Consider the following 16760-nt stretch of genomic DNA (forward strand, 5'->3'; position numbering starts at 1 on the left):
TTTAAAACATTACATTTTGGGGTGCTACGCAGCAAGAGATGGCAGACACATCTCACTCAGGATCAAAACTACCTGAAGCACAGTGCAAGCAATGCTATTTCCACACACACTGCCTCAGAACCTCAGGGGCCTCACGTGCATTTTCCCTCTCCTGCTGCCCTGAAAGCACCCCATGCTGGCTTACCTGCCCCACCCCTGCCTGCTGCTAAGCTCAGCCTGCTCAGGGGAAGACCTGGACAGGCAGCAGCACTCGCGGGGCACTGCGAACCAAAGCAGCCAAACTTTAGCATGAAAATCACATTCCAAAATCTCCCCCCAAATTCTGGTGGATGCTGTGAAATCTGCTTCATAAGTAATGAGTCTGGAAGGCCAAAGAAACATTCTAATAAAACAACCTCAAAGTGACAAGGATCCCCACGACCATCCCTGCAGTCCTTCTTCGAGCCAGGGAGGCGAGTTCTAGACATGGATCAGAGACCCGGAGGAAGGGGACATTTCAGAACAAATCACAGGTTTACGGAGGAAAAGACATGCAAGTGGAATTCCAGAAACCTCACAAGAACCCCAGAGGCATCCCATACCCTCTAAAGCCTCGGACCTAAGGCACCACACAGGGGCATGAGCATATGCATGCACACACAATTAAGTCTACTACTGCTAATGTCCCCCATCATAACTCAGCGGATGAAGGGTTCCAGTGCTAGAGAGCAGAGGGCTGAACCATTTGTGGAGGACACTGAACACAAAACATATCCCATGGCACAAGAACAGTGACCTCTGAGAGCTGCCCCAGGGCATGCTGCAGAACGCCCAGGAGGGGAGCCCCAGGTGAGAGGATCAGCTTGCACTCACCTAAGCCACAGAAGTGGCACTCTACCCATACTGGAGACTGGCCCAGGGTTGCTCCACCACTGAGCTACATCCCCAAAACTTTTTACTTTATTGTGAGGCAGAGTCTGGCTGAGCTGCCCAGGCTGGCCTTGAACTTGGAATTCTCCAGCCTCAACCTCCAGAGGAGCTAGGATTCAGGTGTGGCCACCATGCCCACTGGCTCCAAAGGTTTCTCAGCTTGGTTCCAACCTCTCCCTGCTCCTGTCCTGTGCCTACACCCATGACTGAGAAGCAGGTGTCGTTACCGCACTGCTAGCCTCAAGGCCTACGCTGTGCTCAGGCCAACAGGACCTGGCTCAGGAACTGTCCTCCACACAAACTGAGTTCAACCTGCCTGCAATCAGCAGACGCTTCCTAAAAACTGCAGCAGTCCTCTCCTTCCTAATCCACATCACCTCTGTGTTTGTGGTGTGAGTGCTAAGAGCTAATCTGGTCAGGGACATGACCATGGTTTAACAGAAACAGTCCCCCTAGAGCAGGTTCTGCACAGTACTCTTCTAAGGGTACCCAGAACGGGATCAGCCAACATGGTCTAGCGAGGGCCAGATGACAGACACTAGGCTTTTCAAGCTGCACGTGGTCCCTGTCCATCATTCCATCATCTTCACGACTGTGAAGCAGTCTAGTTGTATAGACAGAGACCACACATGCTGACCCACAGCCTACAGCTAACTGAGTACACAGGGGCAAGGTGCCACCAGAGATTTGTAGGACACCTGATGCTTCTTCCCACCTCCCTGCTGCTCTGGGATGAGGAGTGGCAGGCCCTTCTGTGAGAGGGGACAATGAATCCCCATGTCCCTGTTGTCTCACACTACAGCACAACACAAAGGTCCACAGCATGGAAAGTGCCACAGTCTTCAAGCGGTGGGGGAGCACCCTGGGGTACCAGCTGGTCTGTGGAGTGAGAAGGCTGTGTCCAGGACCAGAAAGCTTCCACCATGCTCCACTAGGGAAAGCTGAGACTACCCAGTCTGAGCAGCCCACAATTCGGGGAAGCCTCCCAATGGCCCCTGTAAGCCCACAGCAGCCATAGCAACCCAAGGCCTCCTAGGCCTCCATTGGCCCCTCCTCAGCCTGATAAGCCAGCCTTGCTCATGGGCCTCCAGAAATCCTCCAGGGCACAAAACCTCTCTGACAAGGCAACTCCTACCACAACAGTTATCTCCTCGCACAGACTTATCAGGTCCACAGATGCCATCCTTGCTACCAGGGTGACCAGGACAGAAACCAGGCCTGTCCCGAAGCAGTGGGGCTTGCTGCTTCTTACCTCCTGTTCAGGTTAAAATCAGGTGTTACAAGGACCTGGCATTAAAATTACTTCTTGCTATTCCAAGCAAGAAATTCCTTTAAATCTTCCTCTTTTTGTCTTAATAAATATAAAAGAAAAGAAGAAGACTGTGTTCTGGTCAGTCTTCATGTTGCTCATTTGCTATTGCTGTAGTTCTTCAGGATTTAACAGGAAGCTTCGCTTGTAGAGAACTACTGAATTCATCCAGAAGGCTACCTTGATGGGTTCTGGTCTTGTTCTCAATGTTTATACTGTTCAATGGTTTGAACATTAAGTCCTAAATCAGTCCAGATTCCAATATCTCTGCCCAAACTAACCAGATTTCCAGAGCAATTTTGTGCAGCATTTTGTCTTGTTCTCAATTTAATTTTTACTCTAGGGAAAATACAGATGAGGTGAAAATATACTTATGAGGACCAGAAAGCCCCACAGGGTAAAGGGATGGGGACCTGAGGAAGCCTAAGCCTCAGGAACAGTGGAGAAGGGAATGAGCCACTTCAGTCATGTTTAGTGAAGATTGCTGGGTAGGAAAAAAGAGCACTGGATTTGGTAAAACTAGCTTTTCTTCCTCTCCCCAAATTACTGGACATATGAGGACTCAGCTCCCAGGAAGTACAGAAGCATCTGGAAGGCAGGGGAAGCCAGGGTTCAGTCTAGAAAGTGATGCTGGAGGCCAAAGGTCACAATCAACACCTTCTCCGGTGCCATTAAGTCCCAGCAACATCCGCCGCCCACCCACTGTGGATTCAGCAAGTGAAGAGCCCTGAAATTTCCCTGTGTGCAAATGCCAGGCAGAAGCTCTGTCACACAGTGCCCAGGGGCTGTGCGGCAAACTCCTCCAACCACAGAAAGAATACACAGCAAGGTCCACACTGGAGTCCCACCTCCTGTAGCAGCTAGGCTAGAGGAAGAGCAGCAGCAGTGACCCTAGAGCCCTTCCCCATGCTACATGTGTCTACCCTCATTTGATGGGCAATCAACAGAAGCCCAGGTCACCTCCATGTGCATGGCAGCCCCACCCACCGACCTGCACCCACCTGGCCCTTCTCTCTTCCACGGCAGGACACAAAACCAGAAGTGAGACTAACTAGGGAGACCCTTGAGCTGAGGAAGGTCCACAGTGTTGACGCTAGCAGCTGAGCAGGGCAGGGAAGAACACTTGACAAGGGCCATACGCCCCACCCCCTTACCCCACAGCTCCGAGGACAGAAGAGAGGGGAGCCCACGAGGGCCGGTGGTGTCTGTATCACTAGGTGGGAAACCTCCACATGGCGGTGGAGTTGCCATCTGCCCACCCCACCTAAAGACCAATGAGACCTTCCAAGGCAAGACCTTAAACCTTCACTGGAATAGACACAGCAGTCCAGCACTGCCAGAGCCGAGTCTCTGGTGCAGTCTTGCTTGCTGTCCTCCTGAACAGGCAGCCCCCAGCTGGGGCAGGAACAGCGCAGGCGGTGCACAGGAAGATGTGCAAGAACCAGCTCTGCATGACCAAGCCAACTCAGATCCCAACAAAGGGTGCCATAAGGCCAGGGCAGGGCTGCAGTCCCAGCTCACCCTGCAACACAGGACACAGGAAGCGGGGTGCAGCATCAAAAGCCTATGGCAGGGGCTGGAGCTATAGCTCAGCGGTAGAGTACCTGCCTCACACCTATGAGGCACTGGGTTCAATCCTCAGCACCACATAAAAATAAATAAAGATACTGTGTCCATTTACAAAAAAAAAAAAAAAAGCCTATGGTCAGATGTCTTCTCCACAGGCACTAGGACCAGGAGATGGTCCCACCAAGATTCTGCCCTGTGCCAGGACAGCTGCATCACTTATCCCTGAGCAGAAGGAGCTCTTCCACAAAAACAAGAGGAAGTAGTCCAACCTGGTGCACTGAGGGCAGAGAAGGCTTGCCTGGTGGCCATGATTCTATGGGCATTGACAGGGTTGCCTATGAGCCAAAAAAAAAAGTTCTGTGGGAACTATAAAGATGAAATTGGCTCCAGATCCTGAAGGCAGGTGTGGGGTCTACAATGCCTGCCCAGAGTTTCTCCCACCAACTCCTGGTAGGAACCAAGAACCAGAAACCAGAGCAAGAGCCAGAGGTGTAGCTCGGTGCCAGAATGCCTGCCCACCACCTGTGAGGCTCTGGATACCACCCCAGCACCGAGGTAAAGGGAAGAAAAGACCCAAATGACAGGCCCTGTGTCTCAACTAAGGTACCAATAGAGTTTGCCATCTCAGGAGAAAAAGAACACAGTGAGATGCTCTGAATACCCAAACCGCTAGGAAGAGAGGCCTGGTGTGGCTTTCTTTGCAGAACCCTTTTCTCAGGGGTGCTGACAGGTGAGGACTCCAGTCATATCCACCACAGCAGTACTGTCAGCCACGGGGGCCTGGGCTACAGGAAGCCCCTGCTCTCTGGTCCCACCTGTCCCTCAGCAAGGAGGGTGGGAACAGAGCCCAGGAGTGCCAGCTGCTTGGGCAGGCAGCTGCAAAGAAAACAGAGGCCAAGGGGCTGAGGTTGTGGGTCAATGGTAGAGCACTCGCCTACCATGTGCGGGACCCTGGGTTCGATCCTCAGTACCACATAAAAATAAAGGTATTTGTCCATTTACAACATATATATATATATATATATATACACACACACACACACACACACACACACACAATGAAAACAGAGGCCAAGGCTTTTCAAAAGTATGTCAGAGCTATCACTGGAACACTCACTGGTAAAGTGACATGATGCCTGAAATTTACTTTAAAATGCTCAAATTTTTAAAATTTTATGAGAAAGAAAATGAAATCTTTTTAGTTATAGATAGACACAATACCTTTATTTATCTTTGTGTGGTGCTGAGAATCAAACCCAGGGTTTCGCACATGCTAGGCGAGCACAACTCTATCACTGAGCCACAAACCTAGCCCCAAGAAAATGAAATTTTAAAAGAACAAACAGGTTTTTTAAACCATGCTGGCAAAACACTGGTTGTTAATGAAACTGGGTATGCAGGGAATGATTTCCTCAGATTTGTGGGTGTTTGAAAATATTCCCTGAGGAAAGCTAACCAAACTCTTGAACCAGAAAGTTGCTTTGTCTCACGGCTCTCTGCAGGCCAATTTGAAATGCAACCTGCATGGCCTGCCCACATGGGAGGGCCATCCAGAAAGCAAACCAACAGAGCCTGGGCAGGCCCGGGCGGGCCAGTGAGCCTACAGGGGAACTCCCAACAAGAAAGGCACTTTCAGATGGCCCTGCCTCTGTCCTTCCACCCCTCCAGGTCACTGGATGTCAAATGAAGTGCTCTACAGAGAGGGCCTGCAAGGACAATAGAAGGAACGGGAGGCCTTTGACAATCTTCCCTGCAAGTCAGAGAGCTGCGTAGCTTTCCCTAGAGCTCACAGCAAGTTAGTGCTGGACCTGAACAAGACATTTCCCAGATAAGTGGTGTGGCTGTGGGCAAGAGGCAATGTACAATCAACACTGGTACCCGGTAGTCGAGCCCTTACACCTCTCTGCACTGCTGTCCACTTGGTACCCAAGCCTCAATTCCAAAACATCTGCTTTTAACAAGCGAGAGAACCTGCAGAGAAGACCAGGCTGCTACTCCCCAGTTGTGCTGTCCAGGGCCCAGAGACTGCTGGGCCTCAGCAGGAGTGAAGCTCTGCATAGTGAGTGGGTAGCTGGAGGGTGCTAAGGACAGCTGCCCCATGGGCAGAAAGCAACGACTCAACAGAGAGCAACACTTGATTAGTGACTCATCTGACATGTGAGGTCCACATTCCCATGAGCTGCTCTGCTTCACAAAAATCAAAACCTTGTGTGTAGCTCTCAGTAACCAAGACAGCCCTCCTTCGGAGCACACCTGGTAGGCTTTGTGTCTACCAGGACTACTCCATGCCCCAGTGCACAGGACCATCTTGTGCATGCAGCCGACAGCACAGCTCCCTACCAAGTTACCAACACAGTCAGGAGCAGGGCTACTGGGAACTACAGCTGTCCTCGAAGCTACTTCTGAGACAAGGAAGTGGGCCTGAGTCTCTGCACACAGTGCCCGCTGGACAAGGTCAATTACCTCTTTTCTCCACATGTGATCCTGCAGCAGGACAATATCACTATTCATTAGAGGACCCCCTCTTCATCCCACAGTAGTAAGTCCCACAGGGAGCACAGGGCAGTGCTGAGATGGTGCATGCACCCATCTGCCTCTGCTCAGATCCAAGAGAGTCTTGTTTCCTGAAATACCCTATGCCAACATTGTCAAGGCCTCCCCAAAAGCACACTACTACCCTTTTGTTTCCCTTGCCCCATCCATCCCCTTGGGATGTGTGCTTTCCCCTTACAGGGCCCAGACCTCTGTCCAGAAAAGTCTCCCTATGTCTTCCACCCAAGTTTCAGACCCACACATGGGTCAAAGCCCAAGTCCTTTCTTACTGCCTTCTCCGGCTCCTACCAACCACACATACCATCAAGCTACCAGGTCTCATTCCACGAGCTGATCTGCAAACTCTGAGGACCTGAGACCCTAGAAAACACTAAAACAGCACTTAATGCCAATCCAGTAGCCCAAAGAAAAGCCCAAAGACAGCTGGGTGGGTGTCATCCTGGCTGCCACTCGGGGTCTGCAGTAGCACCACCCCCTCCTACACTGCCCCTGCCTGGATGCCAGTGCCCTGACTCCTCTGTGCTTGGGAACAAGTCAGAAGACAGAGAGCAGGAGAACAGCTAAGGGTAAGCAAATGGCCAGGAGAAGGATGTTGCCACACAGAAAGTCTGAGTATTTATGCACAACAACCTTCTTTCAAACACTAATATCAGGGCTGGGGCTATAGCTCAGTTGGTAGAGTGCTTGCCTGCATGCACAAGGCCCTGCGATCCCCAACACCCAAACAAACAAACACACTCACACACACTAATATCAGATATTGAAAGTTCACAGTATTAACAGAAATTAACCAGATTTCTTGCTTCTAGATCCTTGTTCTCCTATTCATCTAAAAGGTACTCAGAGAGCAGGGTCAGCTTGCTAAAGCCCACCACCTGCCAGTGAATAAAGGGTTAATGGTGCCTGGTTCCACTCCTTCCTTCCAGCATCAGCTTCACTGTTTCTGTTCCAGCAGCAAGGGGGACCACAAGTACAGCAGACCTGAAACTTCTACCAGGGCACACTGTGCTCCTGGCTCCTCCCCCACTCACAGGCATGGAACAGTTTGCCAATTCCTGCTCTAGAACAGCCGTTCTGAACAGGACTCACTGGAATGCAAGGCCTGCGGCCTGAGGAGAGCTGCTAGGCATTCTTGCTGACATCTCCCTCACACAGGTCTGCAATACAGCACCCCTGGAGACCTCAGAGATACTCAATCACTTCCGGGAGTCCTGTGGGCAGACGACAGAAGATCCTCTAGACAGCTTCCCAAAAGCCTTTGACTTTTACAGGTTAGGAGTACAGAAAAAGACAAGGATTGAAACACCTGAGTTCAAGCACTGCACGATTAGCATGTGTGCATGATGGTTTTACGAACACTGGCATGCAACACACTGATTATGATTAGGTCAACGATTATTACCATCTCCCAATTCTAATGTCAGAGCATGACATCAAGGCTCCACCACCGTTATAAGCTTCACAGAAAACAGCAAAGGTGTGGAGCTTACATGACATCACACTGGGTATATTACAAAAACTGCCAGCAAAGCAGGCTGAGATTGCAGCCACAGCGCTGCAGGGTGGCAGGCGTGGTGACCGAGCGGCCTGTGTTTGCTCAGGCTCTCCTCGTTGCCATCACTGATGCACATGAGGATTCTGAGCAGTATACACATACAAGTAGGCACCCAAACATACCCCTAAGGCCCACGTCCAGGAAGGGCAAGAGTGATCAAAGTCTCCCAGTGGCCAGGTGAGAAAGGGTCAGTGAAAACTAACTCCACCACTGTTCTACATCTTCCCTGCCTGTCCTACACACACGCGATTGAGAGGCCCAAGTAGCCAGTGGGCTCTCGGGATGCAGCCAAGCCCACCCCAGGCCTGATGGGGCTTAAAGAGCTCACTTGTGGGTGGGCAAGGGAAGAACAGGCTGGCTAGGGACACAGCCAGAGACAGGGAGACTGGGAGCCTGCACTTTGGCTTCTTATGCGTGTGTTTTTGAGTAGGGTAGAGAGGGCTTTCCTAAGGTTGAAATGTTTTTGGACTAAATGACTATGAAGGCCCAATGTCAAATTAAGGAGTATGGAGGGCTGTGGTGTTTACTGTTGCCAATCTGGGTGACAGGACCACATCATATGCTTCCTGAGTACCACACATAGGCTCCCCACATGCCCACTAACGTCCTGTCAGAGCTTGCCTGAGCAGATGTAGCTGGGACTGCCCGGGAAGGTCTGTGCAACTGGCTGCTGGGAGATGAGGTGGGCCCTACACCTGCCCAGCAGACACACAAGAATCCTATGCCATTTGCATGCACACTCTAAATCCAGTAGCCCAAAGAAAAGCCCAAAGACAGCTGGGTGGGTGTCATCTTGGCTGCCAAATAAAAGATGGGCTTTTATTTTGCCTTCAAAATCTGAGAATTTCTGACCCATACCTTCTGTCATGGAATGAAAAATTTGCAGAAGAATTTTTTTTTTTTTTTTTAAAGCAGCTCAGGCCAGGTGTGGCTGGTCACTTCTTGACCCTAACTATTTGGAAGGCTACAGCAGGAGGATAACAAGTTGGGGATGGGGGACAGCGCTAGGGCCTCAGATCAAGTGTTGACATGATCTGGGACCAGGAAGCCTTAGAGACCAGAGGCTCCGCCTTGGAGAGATGCTCATGTACCCTGGAACCGACCCACTTCCAGGTGCCCAGCTGAAGCCTGGCAGTTCCTCACTGCCTCTGGAAAAGCCACTACAGAGCATGGGCTTCACAGGCACCTTCCTGCTTGGAATGAAGAGCCTAGACAGAAATGGAGGGCAGTGGCAAGGCCAACTCCAGCACTCTGGTTTTTAGCAAGGAGAACGTAATTGATAATTTCCCAAGAAATATTATTAATCTAAAAAGTTTGAGAATATAGAAAGAAACAACCTGCTGCAGAAACTTTCTGTTTCACAGTTTCCTGACACTTCACTTCTCAAATTCACTGGACACCTCCTTCTCCATCTGCACAGCAATGATGCCACCATTAATTGCTCTCCTCCTGAGGCAGGCAGAGCTCAGGAGCCTGCAGTGGATTCCACGCAGGCTACTCCAGAGCTGGACTCCAGGTGGTGCACCTGCATCAAGAAAAGGATGCCAACAGGATCCACTTTCAGCAGCACAATGGAGGGAGGTGCCCACTGAAAATTCTGTATCTTGCCGAAGGGCCAAGCAAGTCTTGGTTGAAAGACAAAAACCCAACGCAAAACAGGTAATCTGCAGGAGGCTAGAGAAAGCAGAGGTGCCTGTCTGTGCTCCAACAGGAGACACATGGAAGGACAGGGAGTCTCTGTGAACTGGCTATTGCTGGGCTATAAATGTGACTCAGTGTGGGGTTTACAGGGGCAGAATCTGGCCCCCACAATGACTACCTACACGCAGCAATATTTTCCCAAAGTACAATGGAAGCCAGTCATCTGTCACCCAGTGACTCTACGAGGTCCTGGTGTCCAAACCCCTGAATACACAGTAACCATCAACCCAAAGGGAGTAAACAGAGGAAGCAAGAGAGCAAGGACCTCGCAGCACCACAACACCCATGGAGAGTGGCTACACACAGGGCAACAGCCCTGACCTCCATCACAAGTAAAAGGCCACATTTAAATACTCCAGTTAAGGACAGGTTATATGAGTCCCTAGGTATTCAAGCAAGGAACCTTGACAGAATGACATGCTTTCCAACAACAACCAAGTTGAAAGGTCCATTCTCAGATGAATCACAGGCTGAAGCAGATGGGAAGAGGATGGTCCGCATGAAAAGAGCCACACACGCCTTGCCACCGTGCTGACTTTAGGAGGTCAAGAAGCACTCCTGTTTGACCACCACAGTGTGCAGGGTGCGCCACCCTTCTGTGCTCCCAAGAAAAGCTGCACAGAGGCTCTTTGCAGCCTCTCCCGGGTACCCACAGCCCTGGGCAGAGCAACCACACCATGGATTAGTAGGCCAAGGCAAGAATAAGCCATCCCCATGGGACCATGGCCTTGGCAACCAGTGCCAGGTGGATAGGTGTCCTCAGCTGGTCCAGAAGGCAAGGTCTCAGGACCCTTATAGAAGAAACCTTATCAGCACAGAGGAGAAATGGGAAGAGCTGCACTTGAGCTCAGACCCAGACGCATCAGGTTCTGTACCTCTCAAAAGCACAACCGAACAGTGTGGGACCCTCCTCAGGCACCCACCTGCTTGAGTCACACTAAACACCCGCCAGCACTTCTGTAAGGCAATGAGGTTCAAGAAACAGGCCTTTAGGACCCTTATTGCCTTATTTTGTCCTATCGTCCCAGACCTTGTATTTGTCCAACGTCCTAGTAAACAGTTTATAAAAGACGCAATATTGTCCCAGTGTCCTATTTATAGGAAAATCTGTGTTTACATTCTCAATGATAATAAAGGATATATAAGCTCTAGATTGTGATTTCCAACATATTTTAATGAGCCTGTGTCAATTTCAATGAAATATTAGTAGAACTGAGAACCTGGGGCTTGATGGGTTAAGAAATGGACATGATTCAGTGACTCACATGCTTCACTACTGAATTTACTCACATTGCCACGTGTTAGCACAAATGGACGGGGGAGGCCTCATGAGATCTCAGAGGGACAGCATCCAACACTGGCCATTCATTGGTGGCCCTGTCTGGCCACTCTGGCTTGCCCTAACACTGGTGTCTGAGACTGTATAGAGTGTTTGGAGTGCCCTGCCATCTGCAGCCTGCTGGGAAGGCAAAGAAAGGCCATGAGCCAGCTGTGCCCAGGCCACTGCCCCCAGGCAAGGCTGGGGAGCAAGGCCAGCACCTGGGGGGGGGGGGTGCACCAATTCTAACATGTTCCTCTTTCCCTAGACCCCCCAACCATCAAAAGTGCTAGAGCCAGGCACTGCAGGGGTGTCCCACGAAATCCAGAAACCATGTTAGCCCCTGTGCGGCTCACCTAGGCTACCAGCTACAGTGTGGAAATAAACATTTCAATACCTTACCTGTGAAAGAAACAGATGATTTTAATAGCAAAGGCATTTAGTTACACCGTGTCAAGTACCACTTTCTCTCTCACATCACCAAGTTGTGGAGAATAGCAGCCTTCGACCTTCAACGTTGAAACAGGGCTTGCTCCTCCACCCCTGGGTGAGCTGTTTCCTTCCTCAACTGACCATATAATGTGAAAAATAAAGCACAACAGTCTACTGTGAAAAATTAATAAGACAAGAGCTGGATGCAGCTCTGAGGCATAGCTCCTGTCGCGCGTGCATGAGGCCCTGGGTTCCATCCCCTATGGACATCAGAACATATTTTCAGGCAAAAACAAGAGTGCACTGAATCTAGTTTTGTGACTTGTTTTGTCAGTCAACATTCTCCACTTTTCCACCTAAGACTATGAGTGTCCATACAAGCAGGCTTTCCAGATGGTAACACTGAAACATGTGATACCCACCTCTGCTGCCATGGTTCACGCCAGTTTATAACCCTGCAACGACCCTTCATCCTAATCTACTTGCCGCCTTGCTCAGGTTTCCATCAGACAAGCAATTCATCCCGAAGTGCCACAGGAGGAATGGTGGTCACCTCCCTCCTGAGCTATGCCAACAGTGTGCCTGCTACACCACAGGGCGCAGGCTGCACTTGTCAGGTGCCACCTCACAGGACAGGGCTTAAAGGATGCTGTGGCATCAGGATGCACGGGTAGAGTCTAGGAGAGTGGGTGGTCTGCCAACGGGAGGTGGGGGGGTTAGGGGTTCTCAGAAAGAAGGGGCTAGCAAAGGCCTCTCTCCTTGGCAGCCCTGTCGGCTGTACCACCCTCAGACACAGCTGCCAAGAGATGACAGAAGATTCTTGTCCTGAAATGAGGACTTTACCTAAGGCCAAAAGGATGCCCATAGCACTAAGGGGGAAACAGGTGTGGGGGAAGGTCCCCTGGGGGAGACGGAGAGAGGAACCACAAAAGAAAAGTCACTGCTTTGGGGTTAACAGTTACAGAATAATATAAATTCACCCAAAGGGATGAGATTTAAGATTCCAGGGAAATCTAAAGTTCCCTCTCAGGCATGACTTCTAGCTGCTCTGGGGTACAAGAGCAGCCCCCGCGGATCTACCTCCCAAAGGAACAAAGTGGGAAAACTACCTACACAGCCCTCCTAAACTCTGGGGGAGCAGGAACCCTAACACCATGCACAACACCTGCTGTCTAGCATGCTTGATGGAGGAGAGGGTGTGGTCACCATGAGCAAGCCACAGCAAGAGGTCAGGAGGGCTGAGCCTCCCTGTGTGGTCAGGAGCCCTCAGAGGTAGAGCACTAGCCTGGCGTGTGTGAGCCACTGGGTTTGATCCTCAGCACCACGTAAAAATAAGGATATTGTATCCGCCTATAATTGAAAAATAAAATTTTAAAATGCAGGAATTTGTCAAGTTGAATCCTGTCTGGAAGGAAGGAAGGAAGGAAGGACCGGCCAATGGAGCCAAGCAGGCACAGCTGTGGCCCTGGGACAGCGGCCACCTTTCCTGTGACAGACATCAGACATCCATGGTTGGCAACACCTGCAGCACCTAGGGACACTCTGTCCACATGCCTGTCCCCCTCAGCTCTCAGCACCTGTCAAGAGAAAGAACCTAAACCTCCTGCTTCCCAGGGCTCTACTCAGACCGTCAGAATATTCTCTATGGTCTGCTCTTGGCTTCGAGCTCATCCATCTAGACAGAGGGCACAGGGGAAGGGCCTGGCCATTCCTGTCTTCCTTCAAGCCTCCAGCACCCAGGGCTGAGTCTGCTGGGTGGAGAGCCACATCCACACACACCTGGGAAGAAGCTAGACTGGGCTGGGCGCAGGCTCTTCTCCTCCGCCCCCCCCCCACCCCTGTGCAGGCAGGCACTTGTTCTAGGTGCATTCTGTGCCAACATGAGCAAGGTGTCAGTCAAAACCTTCTACTACTAGCAGGCATCAAAACAGCTGTCATCCAGAGTAGGACACCTACCTCCACACCCTTCCAACAAGAGAAGACAGAGACCAAGTGGTTCCACAATGAGAAACAGGCTTTTCAGGTTGGGGTGGTTGGTCAGGGATTGGGTGGGGGGGTGTCTAGGGATCCACTGCAGAACCTCACAAGTGCTAGGGATGCCCTAGCCCAGAGAGAGCCTGTGGATGGCAGAACACTGAGGCTGGCAGAGGAGTATATGGCAAGTTTGCTCATTTGAGAAGAACAGAGAACCCCTCTATCCTTTTCCTCGACCAGGTAGTCTTTGGTGCCACTGCATTTCACACTAGGACCTCAGATGGCCACAGCTGCCTGTGGGGCCATGGGAAGGCAGAGCTCACACGGCACCTGAGAACATACCCACTGCCTTACAGGCTAGTCTGAAAGGCAGGAGGGAGAGAGCCCTCCCAGGCTGTTAAAAAAACAGAGTCATGGGCAAGGTCCTCAACAACTCATGTGCTGAAACCCAAAAGCACTGTGGTGGCACTGGGAAGTGAGACTGGGGGAAGTGACCGTGGTGAGGGTTCTGCCCTCCTGGGCATAACACTTAGTGAGGAGCCAGAGGGAGCCCGTGGGCCTCTCTGCTCTCCTATCTCCCGGCAGAGGAAGACCCCTGTGCTTCCCCAGCAGACAACAACAAAGCACCACGTGGGAAGGAGTGAGACAAACAGAAACTCTGCCACCCTAATTCTAAGGTCAGCCTGTCTCAGGCTATCCCGGAGACTGCAACCCGGAACTCCTCCAATCACAGTGAAAAGCAGCACTGCACTGGCTCAGAATATAAACAGCCAGACAGCTAGCCCAGGCGGCTTGCTAGTAGCCAAGGTCAGTAGTAGCTCTCCTCCAAAAGTAAAGGTCTGCCTTGCCCACACACTTTAGAGCTGGCATTTGATTTCTTGCGGCTGAGCAGATCTCAGCACACCCAAACCTGAGGCACTCGATCTTGGCCTCTAGCCTGCAGAACACTGAGAATACAGTTCTGCTCTTCATGATTGCCCAGACTACGGCGATTTCTTACAGCAGCACAAGTGGACTAAGATGAGGAGTGAAAAGGCAACTCAAGAATTCTCTCCCCAATGCACAGAACCAGCCTCCCCAGCGTGGTTGGGGAGCAGCTGCCTTGGGTTCCCAGCAATTGCCAACTTAAGAGAGAAGAGGGCAGGGCGGAGAGCATCCAAAGCAATTTCCAACTCTGCCTTCAAATGTGTGATTTATCCCCAATTACAAGCCACAAACAAAACACGTTTTACACTATTTGTGAGCTTTTATCCTCTTCAGTGTTTTCTAATTAGACCAGAGTGCAGTTTGAGAAGCCAAACTATAGGATGCAGTTTGAGAACCATCCTACAGGTAATACTTCATGAACAAATCTCTTGATATTCCTCTGCTGTAACTTTTTTGAAAAACAGGCTCCAAGAAATTCCCCAATCTCCACTGGAAACCTACGGTGGCAACTAGATTGCCTCCATCCGGAGCACGCCCACAGCAAGGATAGCCCACTGGCCACCAGCTGCAGGGCCCTTCCTGGCACAGGTGGCAGCGGCTGTGCTGGGTCTGAAGTGTCTACTTTCCCAATAAGCAAGACTGATGGCCACTGCCAACAGCAAGGGACCTTGAAGCAGCTCCACGGGGCATTCAGGCACTTGAGCAAACTGAGGGCCTGCTGGTACACTTCACTCATGTGGCCTTTTAAAGCGGCGCTGGCTTAGAACAACGGTTTTGGTTTTAAGGACAGCAGGACCCAGCTGAGGAAAAGTGCCCAGCAGCAAAGACCAGCAAAGTCTTCATTTCTGCTAGCAGGAAGTCACAACGGTGCGCCACAGAAGGATGTGCCTACCTAGGTTCTGCTGCTAAGCTCCAGGGACTGAGGGGACGGCAGGGCCACAGGTCCCAGGAGACACATCACAAGAGTACTTTCCCGGGCACTCAACTCCTTCAGGATGCATGCAGCCTTCCCGACTTATGGCAGGACCAGGCTTCTGACATCACCGCAACATCCCAGGAGGTCACCCTGGGTGACCTCACTCCAGCAAGGGCCCCTTCCCTCAGTGACCATAGCTGATGATCAAGTGCACAGAACCCAGCAAGTGCTGGGAGGACAGTGGTACTGCCCCTGGAGGCCTACTGCAACTGGTGAGAAGGGGCTCAGAGCTGCCAGCAGCCTTGGTGGCCTCATATGCTGGAAGACCCCAGGCAGGGGCAAAAGTACAAGTCTTAATCCAGTAAACTCACCTCTTCCCTCTGCAGGTATAGAAAGCAAGCATTTTCAAAAGGGGCTAGGCATTTTAAAGGAAACAGGAGCCTTGACTGAAACATCCATCAAGGCCAATACCACAGAAGCACTTCCAAATGGCACGCTGGTTCTTCAAGCAGATCTGCATGAAGGGAGGGCTGGAGACAGCCCAGCTCCTACCAGAGCTATACCCAGTGCTCCAGCAAGGCACTGACACCTCCCCACACCATCACCACCTCCCCACACCACCAACATAAGCCTAGGAGCAGGGGCAAGGACCACCAGGGCCCTGCTGCCCACCAAACACCTTGAGGCTACCTGGGTAAAGTATCAGCCCTGCCGAGAGCCAGGGCCAGGAAGCCAAGAGGGAAGCGCTGGAGACATAGGCCCACACGGAGCTCTGGAGGAGGGAAGAGAAGGCAGAACAACGGTTTTGGTTTTAAGGACAGCAGGACCCAGCTGAGGAAAAGTGCCCAGCAGCAAAGAGCAGGGGAGACTCTGAGGTGTGGCACTGAGTCAGCAACACCAAGCCATACTTCCGGGTGCCCCACGACAACAGGAAGGCGGGGGCTGGGCCTGCTGGAGGGGAGACATGGGCGGCCCTTCTGGTTTTAAGCTTACACTAAGACATTTCTAGGAAGACTATGCTCATCTATTAGGTTCCTTTCTCAAATTTTTTTGTTTTGAAATATTTCAGGCTTGTAAAATGTGGCAAAACTCATTGATGGATACCACGCACCCTTACCCTGATGTTAACATCATACACAACCAGGAAATGGTCAAGACTCCAGAAACCAGCACGGATGGCAGGCTACAACTGACCCAAGCACCTGATTCCAATGTGGCCATCTGCTCCAGCCCAGGCCCATACAGCCTGAAAGACACCCTTCTCCTCTTCAGGGTTCAGAATATAAGAAAAGGAAGAACACTGATAGAGGTCTACACAAAGCAGCAGGAAGGCATTTCTGCCTCTGCCTGCAGTTCAAACATGCAGGCGGCACACGAAAGCCACAAGAGGGGTAAAAACAGAGAACAGCCAGCGTAGGGCACAGCCTGTGATCCCAGCAACTCCAGGCTGAGGCAGGACAGTCCCAAGTCCCAGTCTAGGCAACTTTATAAGACCCTGCCTCAAAATATTAAAAAGTATTTAAAATATTTTAAACATATATTTTTAAAAAAGATATCAAGGGGTGGGGAGTGCACGTACATGTCCACGTGGCTCAGT

The 16760-nt window shown here is 51.2% G+C and overlaps 1 protein-coding gene across 8 annotated transcripts in view; it reads right to left on the bottom strand.

Moving 5' to 3' along the window:
- The window catches only part of Ankrd11 (ankyrin repeat domain containing 11), a 154046-nt gene that overhangs the window by 64256 nt on the left and 73030 nt on the right, over positions 1 to 16760 (bottom strand). Inside the window, exon 1 of one of the 8 annotated variants that reach the window (XM_027932939.3) lies at positions 15854 to 16018. The exons of the other annotated variants lie outside the window; for them this stretch is intronic. The gene's annotated coding sequence lies outside the window, so the exon portion shown is untranslated. Of the gene's footprint in view, positions 1 to 15853; positions 16019 to 16760 lie in introns of those variants that run through there. 8 annotated transcript variants of the gene reach the window in all.

This window comes from Marmota flaviventris, chromosome 18 (assembly GCF_047511675.1).
Source record: "Marmota flaviventris isolate mMarFla1 chromosome 18, mMarFla1.hap1, whole genome shotgun sequence".
NCBI classification, from domain to species: Eukaryota; Metazoa; Chordata; class Mammalia; order Rodentia; family Sciuridae; genus Marmota; species Marmota flaviventris.